The following is a 17182-nucleotide window of genomic DNA, read 5'->3' as shown; positions in this document are numbered from 1 at the left end:
ATATTTTTTCATATATTTTGTAATAAAAATGCATTTCAACATGCAGTATATATATATTTTTTGAAATATATTTTGAAATATATTGAATGCGGCCAACATTGTAGCATTTCAAATATATGTCAATATATTTGGGAAGAATATTATTAAAATATATTTCAAATATATTTTTCTCTTTCATATGGGGTGACCATTATGGCTCATATGTTACTTAAATAATCACGGAGAGGAATTATAGATGCGACATGTTTATTTTTTATCAGACATTGAGCATTTAGCTAAATGATATTCCACATCAGACAACTTCCATATCGCGATTAAACGATTTCTGGTGCAACACGAAATGGGATGAACCCAGGTGAGACTCTGACCATTCTCATCTGTGCCTCTCTTTTTACATCTTCCATTTTAGCTTGCCCTCCATTTTCTTCATTTTCGTCTTCATCGGCATCTCTCCTGAGGGAGGACACAGGAATCATTAAATAGTGAATGCAGGGTCTGTAGAGAGCAGATATAGTGAATGCAGGGTACGGGGAGACCGGATATAGTGAATGCAGGGCCCAGGGAGAGCGGATATAGTGAATGCAGGGTCCGGGGAGAGTGGATATAGTGAATGCAGGGTCCGGGGAGAGCGGATATAGTGAATGCAGGGTCCAGGGAGAGCGGATATAGTGAATGCAGGGTCCGGGGAGAGCGGAAATAGTGAATGCGGGGTCCAGGGAGACCAGATAGAGTGAATGATAGGGTCCGGGGAGTACGAATATAGTGAATACGGGGTCCGGGGAGAGCGGATATAGTGAATGCGGGGTCCAGGGAGAGCAGATATAGTGAATGCGGGGTCCGGGGACAGCAGATATAGTGGATGCGGGGTCCGTGGAGAGTGGATATAGTGAATGCAGGGTCCGGGGAGACCGGATATAGTGAATGTAGGGTCCGGGGAGAGCAGATATAGTGAATGCAGGGTCCGGGGAGAGTGGATATAGTGAATGCGGGGTCCGGGGAGAGCAGATATAGTGAATGCAGGGTCCGGGGAAAGTGGATATAGTGAATGCAAGGTCCGGGGAGAGCGGATATAGTGAATGTAGGGTCCGGGGAAAGCGGATATAGTGAATGCGGGGTCCAGGGAGAGCGGATATAGTGAATGCAGGGTCCAGGGAGAGCGGATATAGTGAATGCAGGGTCCGGGGAGAGCGGATATAGTGAATGTGGGGTCCGGGGAGACCAGATAGAGTGAATGATAGGGTCCGGGGAGTACGAATATAGTGAATACGGGGTCCGGGGAGAGCGGATATAGTGAATGCGGGGTCCAGGGAGAGCAGATATAGTGAATGCGGGGTCCGGGGACAGCAGATATAGTGGATGCGGGGTCCGTGGAGAGTGGATATAGTGAATGCAGGGTCCGGGGAGACCGGATATAGTGAATGTAGGGTCCGGGGAGAGCAGATATAGGGAATGCAGGGTCCGGGGAGAGTGGATATAGTGAATGCGGGGTCCGGGGAGAGCAGATATAGTGAATGCAGGGTCCGGGGAAAGTGGATATAGTGAATGCAAGGTCCGGGGAGAGCGGATATAGTGAATGTAGGGTCCAGGGAGAGCGGATATAGTGAATGCGGGGTCCAGGGAGAGCGGATATAGTGAATGCAGGGTCTGTAGAGAGCAGATATAGTGAATGCAGGGTACGGGGAGACCGGATATAGTGAATGCAGGGTCCGGGGAGAGCGGATATAGTGAATGCGGGGTCCGGGGAGACCAGATAGAGTGAATGATAGGGTCCGGGGAGTACGAATATAGTGAATGCGGGGTCCGGGGAGAGCGGATATAGTGAATGCGGGGTCCGGGGAGAGCAGATATAGTGAATGCGGGGTCCGGGGACAGCAGATGTAGTGAATGCGGGGTCCGTGGAGAGTGGATATAGTGAATGTAGGGTCCGGGGAGACCGGATATAGTGAATGTAGGGTCCGGTGAGAGCAGATATAGTGAATGCAGGGTCCGGGGAGAGCGGATATAGTGAATGCGAGGTCCAGGGAGAGCGGATATAGTGAATGCAGGGTCCGGGGAGAGCAGATATAGTGAATGCAGGGTCCGTGGAGACCGGATATAGTGAATGTAGGATCCGGGGAGAGCAGATATAGTGAATGCAGGGTCCGGGGAGAGTGGATATAGTGAATGCGGGGTCCAGGGAAAGTGGATATAGTGAATGCAAGGTCCGGGGAGAGCAGATATAGTGAATGTAGGGTCCGGGGAGAGCGGATATAGTGAATGCGGGGTCCAGGGAGAGCGGATATAGTGAATGCAGGGTCTGTAGAGAGCAGATATAGTGAATGCAGGGTACGGGGAGACCGGATATAGTGAATGCAGGGTCCGTGGAGAGCGGATATAGTGAATGCGGGGTCCGGGGAGACCAGATAGAGTGAATGATAGGGTCCGGGGAGTACGAATATAGTGAATGCGGGGTCCGGGGAGAGCGGATATAGTGAATGCGGGGTCCGGGGAGAGCAGATATAGTGAATGCGGGGTCCGGGGACAGCAGATGTAGTGAATGCGGGGTCCGTGGAGAGTGAATATAGTGAATGCAGGGTCCGGGGAGACCGGATATAGTGAATGTAGGGTCCGGGGAGAGCAGATATAGTGAATGCAGGGTCCGGGGAGAGCGGATATAGTGAATGCGGGGTCCAGGGAGAGCGGATATAGTGAATGCAGGGTCCGGGGAGAGCAGATATAGTGAATGCAGGGTCCGTGGAGACCGGATATAGTGAATGTAGGATCCGGGGAGAGCAGATATAGTGAATGCAGGGTCCGGGGAGAGTGGATATAGTGAATGCGGGGTCCGGGGAGAGCAGATATAGTGAATGCAGGGTCCGGGGAAAGTGGATATAGTGAATGCAAGGTCCGGGGAGAGCGGATATAGTGAATGTAGGGTCCGGGGAGAGCGGATATAGTGAATGCGGGGTCCAGGGAGAGCGGATATAGTGAATGCAGGGTCCGGGGAGAGCAGATATAGTGAATGCAGGGTCCGTGGAGACCGGATATAGTGAATGTAGGATCCGGGGAGAGCAGATATAGTGAATGCAGGGTCCGAGGAGAGTGGATATAGTGAATGCGGGGTCCGGGGAAAGTGGATATAGTGAATGCAAGGTCCGGGGAGAGCAGATATAGTGAATGTAGGGTCCGGGGAGAGCGGATATAGTGAATGCGGGGTCCAGGGAGAGCGGATATAGTGAATGCAGGGTCTGTAGAGAGCAGATATAGTGAATGCAGGGTACGGGGAGACCGGATATAGTGAATGCAGGGTCCGGGGAGAGCGGATATAGTGAATGCGGGGTCCGGGGAGACCAGATAGAGTGAATGATAGGGTCCGGGGAGTACGAATATAGTGAATGCGGGGTCCGGGGAGAGCGGATATAGTGAATGCGGGGTCCGGGGAGAGCAGATATAGTGAATGCGGGGTCCGGGGACAGCAGATGTAGTGAATGCGGGGTCCGTGGAGAGTGGATATAGTGAATGCAGGGTCCGGGGAGACCGGATATAGTGAATGTAGGGTCCGGGGAGAGCAGATATAGTGAATGCAGGGTCCGGGGAGAGCGGATATAGTGAATGCGGGGTCCAGGGAGAGCGGATATAGTGAATGCAGGGTCTGTAGAGAGCAGATATAGTGAATGCAGGGTACGGGGAGACCGGATATAGTGAATGCAGGGTCCGTGGAGAGCGGATATAGTGAATGCGGGGTCCGGGGAGACCAGATAGAGTGAGTGATAGGGTCCGGGGAGTACGAATATAGTGAATGCGGGGTCCGGGGAGAGCGGATATAGTGAATGCGGGGTCCGGGGAGAGCAGATATAGTGAATGCGGGGTCCGGGGACAGCAGATGTAGTGAATGCGGGGTCCGTGGAGAGTGGATATAGTGAATGCAGGGTCCGGGGAGACCGGATATAGTGAATGTAGGGTCCGGGGAGAGCAGATATAGTGAATGCAGGGTCCGGGGAGAGCGGATATAGTGAATGCGGGTTCCAGGGAGAGCGGATATAGTGAATGCAGGGTCCGGGGAGAGCAGATATAGTGAATGCAGGGTCCGTGGAGACCGGATATAGTGAATGTAGGATCCGGGGAGAGCAGATATAGTGAATGCAGGGTCCGGGGAGAGTGGATATAGTGAATGCGGGGTCCGGGGAGAGCAGATATAGTGAATGCAGGGTCCGGGGAAAGTGGATATAGTGAATGCAAGGTCCGGGGAGAGCGGATATAGTGAATGTAGGGTCCGGGGAGAGCGGATATAGTGAATGCGGGGTCCAGGGAGAGCGGATATAGTGAATGCAGGGTCTGTAGAGAGCAGATATAGTGAATGCAGGGTACGGAGAGACCGGATATAGTGAATGCAGGGCCCAGGGAGAGCGGATACAGTGAATGCAGGGTCCGGGGAGAGTGGATATAGTGAATGCAGGGTCCGGGGAGAGCGGATATAGTGAATGCAGGGTCCAGGGAGAGCGGATATAGTGAATGCAGGGTCCGGGGAGAGCGGATATAGTGAATGCGGGGTCCGGGGAGACCAGATAGAGTGAATGATAGGGTCCGGGAAGTACGAATATAGTGAATACGGGGTCCGGGCAGAGCGGATATAGTGAATGCGGGGTCCAGGGAGAGCAGATATAGTGAATGCGGGGTCCGGGGACAGCAGATATAGTGGATGCGGGGTCCGTGGAGAGTGGTTATAGTGAATGCAGGGTCCGGGGAGACCAGATATAGTGAATGTAGGGTCCGGGGAGAGCAGATATAGTGAATGCAGGGTCCGGGGAGAGTGGATATAGTGAATGCGGGGTCCGGGGAGAGCAGATATAGTGAATGCAGGGTCCGGGGAAAGTGGATATAGTGAATGCAAGGTCCGGGGAGAGCGGATATAGTGAATGTAGGGTCCGGGGAGAGCGGATATAGTGAATGCGGGGTCCAGGGAGAGCGGATATAGAGAATGCAGGGTCTGTAGAGAGCAGATATAGTGAATGCAGGGTACGGGGAGACCGGATATAGTGAATGCAGGGTCCGGGGAGAGCGGATATAGTGAATGCGGGGTCCGGGGAGACCAGATAGAGTGAATGATAGGGTCCGGGGAGTACGAATATAGTGAATGCGGGGTCCGGGGAGAGCGGATATAGTGAATGCGGGGTCCGGGGAGAGCGGATACAGTGAATGCAGGGTCCGGGGAGAGTGGATATAGTGAATGCAGGGTCCGGGGAGAGCGGATATAGTGAATGCAGGGTCCAGGGAGAGCGGATATAGTGAATGCAGGGTCCGGGGAGAGCGGATATAGTGAATGCGGGGTCCGGGGAGACCAGATAGAGTGAATGATAGGGTCCGGGGAGTACGAATATAGTGAATACGGGGTCCAGGGAGAACGGATATAGTGAATGCGGGGTCCAGGGAGAGCAGATATAGTGAATGCGGGGTCCGGGGACAGCAAATATAGTGGATGCGGGGTCCGTGGAGAGTGGATATAGTGAATGCAGGGTCCGGGGAGACCGGATATAGTGAATGTAGGGTCCGGGGAGAGCAGATATAGTGAATGCAGGGTCCGGGGAGAGTGGATATAGTGAATGCGGGGTCCGGGGAGAGCAGATATAGTGAATGCAGGGTCCGGGGAAAGTGGATATAGTGAATGCAAGGTCCGGGGAGAGCGGATATAGTGAATGTAGGGTCCGGGGAGAGCGGATATAGTGAATGCGGGGTCCAGGGAGAGCGGATATAGTGAATGCAGGGTCTGTAGAGAGCAGATATAGTGAATGCAGGGTACGGGGAGACCGGATATAGTGAATGCAGGGTCCGGGGAGAGCGGATATAGTGAATGCGGGGTCCGGGGAGACCAGATAGAGTGAATGATAGGGTCCGGGGAGTGCGAATATAGTGAATGCGGGGTCCGGGGAGAGCGGATATAGTGAATGCGGGGTCCGGGGAGAGCAGATATAGTGAATACAGTGTCCGGGGACAGCAGATGTAGTGAATGCGGGGTCCGTGGAGAGTGGATATAGTGAATGTAGGGTCCGGGGAGACCGGATATAGTGAATGTAGGGTCCGGGGAGAGCAGATATAGTGAATGCAGGGTCCGGGGAGAGCGGATATAGTGAATGCGGGGTCCAGGGAGAGCGGATATAGTGAATGCAGGGTCCGGGGAGAGCAGATATAGTGAATGCAGGGTCCGTGGAGACCGGATATAGTGAATGTAGGATCCAGGGAGAGCAGATATAGTGAATGCAGGGTCCGTGGAGACCGGATATAGTGAATGTAGGATCCGGGGAGAGTGGATATAGTGAATGCGGGGTCCGGGGAAAGTGGATATAGTGAATGCAAGGTCCGGGGAGAGCGGATATAGTGAATGTAGGGTCCGGGGAGAGCGGATATAGTGAATGCGGGGTCCAGGGAGAGCGAATATAGTGAATGCAGGGTCTGTAGAGAGCAGATATAGTGAATGCAGGGTACGGGGAGACCGGATATAGTGAATGCAGGGTCCGGGGAGAGCGGATATAGTGAATGCGGGGTCCGGGGAGACCAGATAGAGTGAATGATAGGGTCCGGGGAGTACGAATATAGTGAATGCGGGGTCCGGGGAGAGCGGATATAGTGAATGCGGGGTCCGGGGAGAGCAGATATAGTGAATGCGGGGTCCGGGGACAGCAGATGTAGTGAATGCGGGGTCCGTGGGGAGTGGATATAGTGAATGCAGGGTCCGGGGAGACCGGATATAGTGAATGTAGGATCCGGGGAGAGCAGATATAGTGAATGCAGGGTCCGGGGAGAGCGGATATAGTGAATGCGGGGTCCAGGGAGAGCAAATATAGTGAATGCAGGGTCCGGGGAGAGCAGATATAGTGAATGCAGGGTCCGTGGAGACCGGATATAGTGAATGCAGGGTCCGGGGAGTGTGGATATAGTGAATGCGGGGTCCGGGGAGAGCAGATATAGTGAATGCAGGGTCCGGGGAAAGTGGATATAGTGAATGCAAGGTCCGGGGAGAGCGGATATAGTGAATGTAGGGTCCGGGGAGAGCGGATATAGTGAATGCGGGTTCCAGGGAGAGCGGATATAGTGAATGCAGGGTCTGTAGAGAGCAGATATAGTGAATGCAGGGTACGGGGAGACCGGATATAGTGAATGCAGGGTCCGGGGAGAGCGGATATAGTGAATGCGGGGTCCGGGGAGACCAGATAGAGTGAATGATAGGGTCCGGGGAGTACGAATATAGTGAATGCGGGGTCCGGGGAGAGCGGATATAGTGAATGCGGGGACTGGGGAGAGCAGATATAGTGAATGCGGGGTCCGGGGAGAGCAGATATAGTGAATGCGGGGTCCGGGGACAGCAGATGTAGTGAATGCGGGGTCCGTGGAGAGTGGATATAGTGAATGCAGGGTCCGGGGAGAGTGGATATAGTGAATGCGGGGTCCGGGGAGAGCAGATATAGTGAATGCAGGGTCCGGGGAAAGTGGATATAGTGAATGCAATGTCCGGGGAGAGCGGATATAGTGAATGTAGGGTCCGGGGAGAGCGGATATAGTGAATGCGGGGTCCAGGGAGAGCGGATATAGTGAATGCAGGGTCTGTAGAGAGCAGATATAGTGAATGCAGGGTACGGAGAGACCGGATATAGTGAATGCAGGGCCCAGGGAGAGCGGATACAGTGAATGCAGGGTCCGGGGAGAGTGGATATAGTGAATGCAGGGTCCGGGGAGAGCGGATATAGTGAATGCAGGGACCAGGGAGAGCGGATATAGTGAATGCAGGGTCCGGGGAGAGCGGATATAGTGAATGCGGGGTCCGGGGAGACCAGATAGAGTGAATGATAGGGTCCGGGGAGTACGAATATAGTGAATACGGGGTCCGGGGAGAGCGGATATAGTGAATGCGGGGTCCAGGGAGAGCAGATATAGTGAATGCGGGGTCCGGGGACAGCAGATATAGTGGATGCGGGGTCCGTGGAGAGTGGATATAGTGAATGCAGGGTCCGGGGAGACCGGATATAGTGAATGTAGGGTCCGGGGAGAGCAGATATAGTGAATGCAGGGTCCGGGGAGAGTGGATATAGTGAATGCGGGGTCCGGGGAGAGCAGATATAGTGAATGCAGGGTCCGGGGAAAGTGGATATAGTGAATGCAAGGTCTGGGGAGAGCGGATATAGTGAATGTAGGGTCCGGGGAGAGCGGATATAGTGAATGCGGGGTCCATGGAGAGCGGATATAGTGAATGCAGGGTCTGTAGAGAGCAGATATAGTGAATGCAGGGTACGGGGAGACCGGATATAGTGAATGCAGGGTCCGGGGAGAGCGGATATAGTGAATGCGGGGTCCGGGGAGACCAGATAGAGTGAATGATAGGGTCCGGGGAGTACGAATATAGTGAATGCGGGGTCCGGGGAGAGCGGATATAGTGAATGCGGGGTCCGGGGAGAGCAGATATAGTGAATGCGGGGTCCGGGGACAGCAGATGTAGTGAATGCGGGGTCCGTGGAGAGTGGATATAGTGAATGTAGGGTCCGGGGAGACCGGATATAGTGAATGTAGGGTCCGGGGAGAGCAGATATAGTGAATGCAGGGTCCGGGGAGAGCGGATATAGTGAATGCGGGGTCCAGGGAGAGCGGATATAGTGAATGCAGGGTCCGGGGAGAGCAGATATAGTGAATGCAGGGTCCGTGGAGACCGGATATAGTGAATGTAGGATCCGGGGAGAGCAGATATAGTGAATGCAGGGTCCGGGGAGAGTGGATATAGTGAATGCGGGGTCCGGGGAAAGTGGATATAGTGAATGCAAGGTCCGGGGAGAGCGGATATAGTGAATGTAGGGTCCGGGGAGAGCGGATATAGTGAATGCGGGGTCCAGGGAGAGCGGATATAGTGAATGCAGGGTCTGTAGAGAGCAGATATAGTGAATGCAGGGTACGGGGAGACCGGATATAGTGAATGCAGGGTCCGGGGAGAGCGGATATAGTGAATGCGGGGTCCGGGGAGACCAGATAGAGTGAATGATAGGGTCCGGGGAGTACGAATATAGTGAATGCGGGGTCCGGGGAGAGCGGATATAGTGAATGCGGGGTCCGGGGAGAGCAGATATAGTGAATGCGGGGTCCGGGGACAGCAGATGTAGTGAATGCGGGGTCCGTGGAGAGTGGATATAGTGAATGCAGGGTCCGGGGAGACCGGATATAGTGAATGTAGGGTCCGGGGAGAGCAGATATAGTGAATGCAGGGTCCGGGGAGAGCGGATATAGTGAATGCGGGGTCCAGGGAGAGCGGATATAGTGAATGCAGGGTCTGTAGAGAGCAGATATAGTGAATGCAGGGTACGGGGAGACCGGATAAAGTGAATGCAGGGTCCGGGGAGAGCGGATATAGTGAATGCGGGGTCCGGGGAGACCAGATAGAGTGAATGATAGGGTCCGGGGAGTACGAATATAGTGAATGCGGGGTCCGGGAAGAGCGGATATAGTGAATGCGGGGTCCGGGGAGAGCGGATACAGTGAATGCAGGGTCCGGGGAGAGTGGATATAGTGAATGCAGGGTCCGGGGAGAGCGGATATAGTGAATGCAGGGTCCAGGGAGAGCGGATATAGTGAATGCAGGGTCCGGGGAGAGCAGATATAGTGAATGCGGGGTCCGGGGAGACCAGATAGAGTGAATGATAGGGTCCGGGGAGTACGAATATAGTGAATACGGGGTCCGGGGAGAGCGGATATAGTGAATGCGGGGTCCAGGGAGAGCAGATATAGTGAATGCGGGGTCCGGGGACAGCAAATATAGTGGATGCGGGGTCCGTGGAGAGTGGATATAGTGAATGCAGGGTCCGGGGAGACCGGATATAGTGAATGTAGGGTCCGGGGAGAGCAGATATAGTGAATGCAGGGTCCGGGGAGAGTGGATATAGTGAATGCGGGGTCCGGGGAGAGCAGATATAGTGAATGCAGGGTCCGGGGAAAGTGGATATAGTGAATGCAAGGTCCGGGGAGAGCGGATATAGTGAATGTAGGGTCCGGGGAGAGCGGATATAGTGAATGCGGGGTCCAGGGAGAGCGGATATAGTGAATGCAGGGTCTGTAGAGAGCAGATATAGTGAATGCAGGGTACGGGGAGACCGGATATAGTTAATGCAGGGTCCGGGGAGAGCGGATATAGTGAATGCGGGGTCCGGGGAGACCAGATAGAGTGAATGATAGGGTCCGGGGAGTGCGAATATAGTGAATGCGGGGTCCGGTGAGAGCGGATATAGTGAATGCGGGGTCCGGGGAGAGCAGATATAGTGAATGCAGTGTCCGGGGACAGCAGATGTAGTGAATGCGGGGTCCGTGGAGAGTGGATATAGTGAATGTAGGGTCCGGGGAGACCGGATATAGTGAATGTAGGATACGGGGAGAGCAGATATAGTGAATGCAGGGTCCGGGGAGAGCGGATATAGTGAATGCGGGGTCCAGGGAGAGCGGATATAGTGAATGCAGGGTCCGGGGAGAGCAGATATAGTGAATGCAGGGTTCGTGGAGACCGGATATAGTGAATGTAGGATCCGGGGAGAGCAGATATAGTGAATGCAGGGTCCGTGGAGACCGGATATAGTGAATGTAGGATCCGGGGAGAGTGGATATAGTGAATGCGGGGTCCGGGGAAAGTGGATATAGTGAATGCAAGGTCCGGGGAGAGCGGATATAGTGAATGTAGGGTCCGGGGAGAGCGGATATAGTGAATGCGGGGTCCAGGGAGAGCGGATATAGTGAATGCAGGGTCTGTAGAGAGCAGATATAGTGAATGCAGGGTACGAGGAGACCGGATATAGTGAATGCAGGGTCCGGGGAGAGCGGATATAGTGAATGCGGGGTCCGGGGAGACCAGATAGAGTGAATGATAGGGTCCGGGGAGTACGAATATAGTGAATGCGGGGTCCGGGGAGAGCGGATATAGTGAATGCGGGGTCCGGGGAGAGCAGATATAGTGAATGCGGGGTCCGGGGACAGCAGATGTAGTGAATGCGGGGTCCGTGGAGAGTGGATATAGTGAATGCAGGGTCCGGGGAGACCGGATATAGTGAATGTAGGATCCGGGGAGAGCAGATATAGTGAATGCAGGGTCCGGGGAGAGCGGATATAGTGAATGCGGGGTCCAGGGAGAGCAAATATAGTGAATGCAGGGTCCGGGGAGAGCAGATATAGTGAATGCAGGGTCCGTGGAGACCGGATATAGTGAATGCAGGGTCCGGGGAGTGTGGATATAGTGAATGCGGGGTCCGGGGAGAGCAGATATAGTGAATGCAGGGTCCGGGGAAAGTGGATATAGTGAATGCAAGGTCCGGGGAGAGCGGATATAGTGAATGTAGGGTCCGGGGAGAGCGGATATAGTGAATGCGGGTTCCAGGGAGAGCGGATATAGTGAATGCAGGGTCTGTAGAGAGCAGATATAGTGACTGCAGGGTACGGGGAGACCGGATATAGTGAATGCAGGGTCCGGGGAGAGCGGATATAGTGAATGCGGGGTCCGGGGAGACCAGATAGAGTGAATGATAGGGTCCGGGGAGTACGAATATAGTGAATGCGGGGTCCGGGGAGAGCGGATATAGTGAATGCGGGGTCCGGGGAGAGCAGATATAGTGAATGCGGGGTCCGGGGAGAGCAGATATAGTGAATGCGGGGTCCGGGGACAGCAGATGTAGTGAATGCGGGGTCCGTGGAGAGTGGATATAGTGAATGCAGGGTCCGGGGAGAGTGGATATAGTGAATGCGGGGTCCGGGGAGAGCAGATATAGTGAATGCAGGGTCCGGGGAAAGTGGATATAGTGAATGCAAGGTCCGGGGAGAGCGGATATAGTGAATGTAGGGTCCGGGGAGAGCGGATATAGTGAATGCGGGGTCCAGGGAGAGCGGACATAGTGAATGCAGGGTCTGTAGAGAGCAGATATAGTGAATGCAGGGTACGGAGAGACCGGATATAGTGAATGCAGGGCCCAGGGAGAGCGGATACAGTGAATGCAGGGTCCGGGGAGAGTGGATATAGTGAATGCAGGGTCCGGGGAGAGCGGATATAGTGAATGCAGGGACCAGGGAGAGCGGATATAGTGAATGCAGGGTCCGGGGAGAGCGGATATAGTGAATGCGGGGTCCGGGGAGACCAGATAGAGTGAATGATAGGGTCCGGGGAGTACGAATATAGTGAATACGGGGTCCGGGGAGAGCGGATATAGTGAATGCGGGGTCCAGGGAGAGCAGATATAGTGAATGCGGGGTCCGGGGACAGCAGATATAGTTTATGCGGGGTCCGTGGAGAGTGGATATAGTGAATGCAGGGTCCGGGGAGACCGGATATAGTGAATGTAGGGTCCGGGGAGAGCAGATATAGTGAATGCAGGGTCCGGGGAGAGTGGATATAGTGAATGCAGGGTCCGGGGACAGCAGATGTAGTGAATGCGGGGTCCGTGGAGAGTGGATATAGTGAATGCAGGGTCCGGGAAGACCGGATATAGTGAATGTAGGGTCCGGGGAGAGCAGATATAGTGAATGCAGGGTCCGGGGAGAGCGGATATAGTGAATGCGGGGTCCAGGGAGAGCGGATATAGTGAATGCAGGGTCCGGGGAGAGCAGATATAGTGAATGCAGGGTCCGTGGAGACCGGATATAGTGAATGTAGGATCCGGGGAGAGCAGATATAGTGAATGCAGGGTCCGGGGAGAGTGGATATAGTGAATGCGGGGTCCGGGGAGAGCAGATATAGTGAATGCAGGGTCCTTGGAAAGTGGATATAGTGAATGCAAGGTCCGGGGAGAGCGGATATAGTGAATGTAGGGTCCGGGGAGAGCGGATATAGTGAATGCGGAGTCCAGGGAGAGCGGATATAGTTAATGCAGGGTCTGTAGAGAGCAGATATAGTGAATGCAGGGTACGGGGAGACCGGATATAGTGAATGCAGGGCCCAGGGAGAGCGGATACAGTGAATGCAGGGTCCGGGGAGAGTGGATATAGTGAATGCAGGGTCCGGGGAGAGCAGATATAGTGAATGCAGGGTCCAGGGAGAGCGGATATAGTGAATGCAGGGTCCGGGGAGAGCGGATATAGTGAATGCGGGGTCCGGGGAGACCAGATAGAGTCAATGATAGGGTCCGGGGAGTACGAATATAGTGAATACGGGGTCCGGGGAGAGCGGATATAGTGAATGCGGGGTCCAGGGAGAGCAGATATAGTGAATGCGGGGTCCGGGGACAGCAGATATAGTGGATGCGGGGTCCGTGGAGAGTGGATATAGTGAATGCAGGGTCCGGGGAGACCGGATATAGTGAATGTAGGGTCCGGGGAGAGCAGATATAGTGAATGCAGGGTCCGGGGAGAGTGGATATAGTGAATGCGGGGTCCGGGGAGAGCAGATATAGTGAATGCAGGGTCCGGGGAAAGTGGATATAGTGAATGCAAGGTCTGGGGAGAGCGGATATAGTGAATGTAGGGTCCGGGGAGAGCGGATATAGTGAATGCGGGGTCCATGGAGAGCGGATATAGTGAATGCAGGGTCTGTAGAGAGCAGATATAGTGAATGCAGGGTACGGGGAGACCGGATATAGTGAATGCAGGGTCCGGGGAGAGCGGATATAGTGAATGCGGGGTCCGGGGAGACCAGATAGAGTGAATGATAGGGTCCGGGGAGTACGAATATAGTGAATGCGGGGTCCGGGGAGAGCGGATATAGTGAATGCGGGGTCCGGGGAGAGCAGATATAGTGAATGCGGGGTCCGGGGACAGCAGATGTAGTGAATGCGGGGTCCGTGGAGAGTGGATATAGTGAATGTAGGGTCCGGGGAGACCGGATATAATGAATGTAGGGTCCGGGGAGAGCAGATATAGTGAATGCAGGGTCCGGGGAGAGCGGATATAGTGAATGCGGGGTCCAGGGAGAGCGGATATAGTGAATGCAGGGTCCGGGGAGAGCAGATATAGTGAATGCAGGGTCCGTGGAGACCGGATATAGTGAATGTAGGATCCGGGGAGAGCAGATATAGTGAATGCAGGGTCCGGGGAGAGTGGATATAGTGAATGCGGGGTCCGGGGAAAGTGGATATAGTGAATGCAAGGTCCGGGGAGAGCGGATATAGTGAATGTAGGGTCCGGGGAGAGCGGATATAGTGAATGCGGGGTCCAGGGAGAGCGGATATAGTGAATGCAGGGTCTGTAGAGAGCAGATATAGTGAATGCAGGGTACGGGGAGACCGGATATAGTGAATGCAGGGTCCGGGGAGAGCGGATATAGTGAATGCGGGGTCCGGGGAGACCAGATAGAGTGAATGATAGGGTCCGGGGAGTACGAATATAGTGAATGCGGGGTCCGGGGAGAGCGGATATAGTGAATGCGGGGTCCGGGGAGAGCAGATATAGTGAATGCGGGGTCCGGGGACAGCAGATGTAGTGAATGCGGGGTCCGTGGAGAGTGGATATAGTGAATGCAGGGTCCGGGGAGACCGGATATAGTGAATGTAGGGTCCGGGGAGAGCAGATATAGTGAATGCAGGGTCCGGGGAGAGCGGATATAGTGAATGCGGGGTCCAGGGAGAGCGGATATAGTGAATGCAGGGTCTGTAGAGAGCAGATATAGTGAATGCAGGGTACGGGGAGACCGGATAAAGTGAATGCAGGGTCCGGGGAGAGCGGATATAGTGAATGCGGGGTCCGGGGAGACCAGATAGAGTGAATGATAGGGTCCGGGGAGTACGAATATAGTGAATGCGGGGTCCGGGAAGAGCGGATATAGTGAATGCGGGGTCCGGGGAGAGCGGATACAGTGAATGCAGGGTCCGGGGAGAGTGGATATAGTGAATGCAGGGTCCGGGGAGAGCGGATATAGTGAATGCAGGGTCCAGGGAGAGCGGATATAGTGAATGCAGGGTCCGGGGAGAGCAGATATAGTGAATGCGGGGTCCGGGGAGACCAGATAGAGTGAATGATAGGGTCCGGGGAGTACGAATATAGTGAATACGGGGTCCGGGGAGAGCGGATATAGTGAATGCGGGGTCCAGGGAGAGCAGATATAGTGAATGCGGGGTCCGGGGACAGCAAATATAGTGGATGCGGGGTCCGTGGAGAGTGGATATAGTGAATGCAGGGTCCGGGGAGACCGGATATAGTGAATGTAGGGTCCGGGGAGAGCAGATATAGTGAATGCAGGGTCCGGGGAGAGTGGATATAGTGAATGCGGGGTCCGGGGAGAGCAGATATAGTGAATGCAGGGTCCGGGGAAAGTGGATATAGTGAATGCAAGGTCCGGGGAGAGCGGATATAGTGAATGTAGGGTCCGGGGAGAGCGGATATAGTGAATGCGGGGTCCAGGGAGAGCGGATATAGTGAATGCAGGGTCTGTAGAGAGCAGATATAGTGAATGCAGGGTACGGGGAGACCGGATATAGTTAATGCAGGGTCCGGGGAGAGCGGATATAGTGAATGCGGGGTCCGGGGAGACCAGATAGAGTGAATGATAGGGTCCGGGGAGTGCGAATATAGTGAATGCGGGGTCCGGTGAGAGCGGATATAGTGAATGCGGGGTCCGGGGAGAGCAGATATAGTGAATGCAGTGTCCGGGGACAGCAGATGTAGTGAATGCGGGGTCCGTGGAGAGTGGATATAGTGAATGTAGGGTCCGGGGAGACCGGATATAGTGAATGTAGGATACGGGGAGAGCAGATATAGTGAATGCAGGGTCCGGGGAGAGCGGATATAGTGAATGCGGGGTCCAGGGAGAGCGGATATAGTGAATGCAGGGTCCGGGGAGAGCAGATATAGTGAATGCAGGGTTCGTGGAGACCGGATATAGTGAATGTAGGATCCGGGGAGAGCAGATATAGTGAATGCAGGGTCCGTGGAGACCGGATATAGTGAATGTAGGATCCGGGGAGAGTGGATATAGTGAATGCGGGGTCCGGGGAAAGTGGATATAGTGAATGCAAGGTCCGGGGAGAGCGGATATAGTGAATGTAGGGTCCGGGGAGAGCGGATATAGTGAATGCGGGGTCCAGGGAGAGCGGATATAGTGAATGCAGGGTCTGTAGAGAGCAGATATAGTGAATGCAGGGTACGAGGAGACCGGATATAGTGAATGCAGGGTCCGGGGAGAGCGGATATAGTGAATGCGGGGTCCGGGGAGACCAGATAGAGTGAATGATAGGGTCCGGGGAGTACGAATATAGTGAATGCGGGGTCCGGGGAGAGCGGATATAGTGAATGCGGGGTCCGGGGAGAGCAGATATAGTGAATGCGGGGTCCGGGGACAGCAGATGTAGTGAATGCGGGGTCCGTGGAGAGTGGATATAGTGAATGCAGGGTCCGGGGAGACCGGATATAGTGAATGTAGGATCCGGGGAGAGCAGATATAGTGAATGCAGGGTCCGGGGAGAGCGGATATAGTGAATGCGGGGTCCAGGGAGAGCAAATATAGTGAATGCAGGGTCCGGGGAGAGCAGATATAGTGAATGCAGGGTCCGTGGAGACCGGATATAGTGAATGCAGGGTCCGGGGAGTGTGGATATAGTGAATGCGGGGTCCGGGGAGAGCAGATATAGTGAATGCAGGGTCCGGGGAAAGTGGATATAGTGAATGCAAGGTCCGGGGAGAGCGGATATAGTGAATGTAGGGTCCGGGGAGAGCGGATATAGTGAATGCGGGTTCCAGGGAGAGCGGATATAGTGAATGCAGGGTCTGTAGAGAGCAGATATAGTGACTGCAGGGTACGGGGAGACCGGATATAGTGAATGCAGGGTCCGGGGAGAGCGGATATAGTGAATGCGGGGTCCGGGGAGACCAGATAGAGTGAATGATAGGGTCCGGGGAGTACGAATATAGTGAATGCGGGGTCCGGGGAGAGCGGATATAGTGAATGCGGGGTCCGGGGAGAGCAGATATAGTGAATGCGGGGTCCGGGGAGAGCAGATATAGTGAATGCGGGGTCCGGGGACAGCAGATGTAGTGAATGCGGGGTCCGTGGAGAGTGGATATAGTGAATGCAGGGTCCGGGGAGAGTGGATATAGTGAATGCGGGGTCCGGGGAGAGCAGATATAGTGAATGCAGGGTCCGGGGAAAGTGGATATAGTGAATGCAAGGTCCGGGGAGAGCGGATATAGTGAATGTAGGGTCCGGGGAGAGCGGATATAGTGAATGCGGGGTCCAGGGAGAGCGGACATAGTGAATGCAGGGTCTGTAGAGAGC

General features: G+C 54.4%; 1 long non-coding RNA gene across 1 annotated transcript in view; it reads right to left on the bottom strand.

The window, feature by feature from the left end:
- Nucleotides 1–229: 229 nt before the first annotated feature.
- LOC149466324 (uncharacterized) overlaps nucleotides 230–17182 on the bottom strand; it is a 33156-nt gene continuing 16203 nt past the window's right edge. The window contains exon 3 of the long non-coding RNA XR_016312132.1: nucleotides 230–453. This is a non-coding gene — a long non-coding RNA (uncharacterized LOC149466324). The remainder of the gene's footprint in view (nucleotides 454–17182) is intronic.

The sequence above is a fragment of the Staurois parvus genome, unplaced genomic scaffold (assembly GCF_062004578.1).
Source record: "Staurois parvus isolate SC_StPar_1 unplaced genomic scaffold, SC_StPar_1.0 ptg000132l, whole genome shotgun sequence".
Lineage (NCBI taxonomy): Eukaryota > Metazoa > Chordata > Amphibia > Anura > Ranidae > Staurois > Staurois parvus.
Note: the sequence above shows the minus strand (reverse complement) of the source record. Positions and strands in the feature narration are given on the sequence as shown.